Below are 2574 nucleotides of genomic sequence, written 5' to 3' on the forward strand. Positions count from 1 at the left end.
TATCAATTTTACATTACACAGCTTCAAGCTACTGTTATAAGCTAGCTTTCCACGTTGTGTATTAACCACCATTTTTACATTACACAGTTCCTAGCTGCTATTACAAGCTAACTTTCCACGTTGTGTATTTACCATCATTCTTATATTACACAGTTTCAAGCTACTGTTATAAGCTAACTTTCCACGTTGTGTATTTACCATCATTCTTACATTACACAGTTTCAAGCTACTGTTATAAGCTAACTTTCCACGTTGTGTATTAACCACCATTTTTACATTACACAGTTTCAAGCTGCTGTTATAAGCTAACTTTCCACGTTGTGTATTAACCATCAATTTTACATTACACAGTTTCAAACTACTTTTATAAGCTAACTTTCCACGTTGTGTATTTACCATCATTCTTACATTACACAGTTTCAAGCTACTGTTATAAGCTAACTTTCCACGTTGTGTATTAACCACCATTTTTACATTACACAGTTTCAAGCTGCTGTTATAAGCTAACTTTCCACGTTGTGTATTAACTATCAATTTTACATTACACAGCTTCAAGCTACTGTTATAAGCTAACTTTCCACGTTGTGTATTAACCACCATTTTTACATTACACAGTTTCAAGATACTGTTATAAGCTAACTTTCCACGTTGTACATTAACCACCATTTTTCGCCTTAGTACTCTCCTGGGAAAGTCATTGTTTGGATTTGATTCCCCTACCGTACGTCACACCTCTGGGGTTTCCCATACCTTTCCATCGTGTTGTGTCATCTCATAACTGGCAACTCACAGGAACGATTGTCACCAAATAAAACCTCAGACTGATATATGGGTTTGCGTTATCCCCTAGACGCCTATTCTTTCCCTGTGCGTTTAACGGGTATGTCAGCTAGGCCCCCCAGTAGCACAGCGGTATGTCTGCGTACTTACAACACTGGAAACATGGTTTCGATACCCGTGGTGAGCAGAGCACAGATAGCCCATTGTGTAGCTTTGTGCTTAACTTCAAACATCAGCTAGTATTGTACAATAACCTAATAATGATTCGTTATATAATAGAACAACGCATTGTTCACTATTTATTAAAATGGTATCTTATTGTTCATGTCTAAAAACACTGTTACACTATGAGTTTAAGACTTTCAGTGCCTGTTTGTCTTTCATATTTTTAATGTAATGTAAAATTACTCAAACCCATTAGTTTATTGTACTAACATTGTGCAAACACGCGCATAACTGTGTATTGTTTGCGTTTAATTATATAATCAGGCGAGTTTTAATTAGATTGTTTAATAAGATGAGAATCATGATCCACAAACCGGGCGGGATCTAATGGTCAGCATGCCGCTGTGGTACGGAAGGTCTAAGGTTCGAGCCGCGATACGTCAATGAACACTTTCCGCTGAAGGGTTGCTATAATTGTAGCAGTCAATCCTGCAACAAGATTAAGAGTAGGCGGGTATGCAGCGGGCGCTAGTGACTGGACGCTCTCCCGTGGCGGCCTCTGACCTGGCAGTTTAATGTGTCACACAAGGTGTCAGTCATCATCAACTGTTGACCTGACCGTTTAATGTGTCACACAAAATGACAGTCATCATCAACTGTTGACCTGGCCGTTTAATGTGTCACACAAGGTGACAGTTATCATCAACTGCTTGCTCTAAACGTTGTTTGACGTTGAGAGAATTTGTTTCCAAAACTACCATCAACTTTCACATTTGTAGCAGAGCACGTAATAAAGCTATTCATATTTGTTAAATCAAACATCAGTACATTAGCAATCTGCCTGTCTAAGTTTGACTGCTTGTACTGTTTTAGAGCAAAGCCCAAATGGGTTGTCTGCTGTGCCCACCGTGAGTACTCGAACCCCGGATTTTAGCGTTGTAAGTCCGTAAACTATACCGCTGTGCTTCTGGAGACACCTGTTTATGAATGTTTGTGTAAAACTAGATAGCAAAAAAAAATGTTTGTGTTTATATCAAGAATAATCTAATATTTATTAGATTTTATAAAAAGTGTGTTTAATGCTTGAATGAATTAAGTTCTTTCTGTAGGATTATGTAGCAATCAACAATTGTAAAACTTTTACTTATAAACTATATATTAATCGTAATGGTTTTTAATATCTTGAAATTCGCTGTTTTACGTTTTTCATGTAGCAAGACAAATATGTAGCGTATACAAAAACGCAGCTGTATCCAACAATGACGAAAAAACAATGAGAAACACAGTTTATGGTCAGTCAACAATGAGTTGTAAGGACAATCCAACAATGGCAACATAAACAATCCAAAAACAACACAGTTTATGGACAGTCAACAATGAGTTGTAAGGACGATCCAACAATGACAACATAAACAGTCCCAAAAGAAACACAGTTTATGGACAGTCAACAATGAGTTGTAAGGACGATCCAATAATGGCCACATAAACAGTCCAAAAAAACACAGTTTATGATCAGTCAACAATGAGTTGTAAGGTCGGTTTAAACACTGTCTTATTAGCATAGGGTTGCCCATAAATATTTTACAGAAAAAGTAAGTTAATCGCGGTCGATTAGGCTAAACGATTTGT

The sequence above is a fragment of the Limulus polyphemus genome, unplaced genomic scaffold (genome assembly GCF_000517525.1).
Source record: "Limulus polyphemus unplaced genomic scaffold, Limulus_polyphemus-2.1.2 Scaffold9412, whole genome shotgun sequence".
NCBI classification, from domain to species: Eukaryota; Metazoa; Arthropoda; class Merostomata; order Xiphosura; family Limulidae; genus Limulus; species Limulus polyphemus.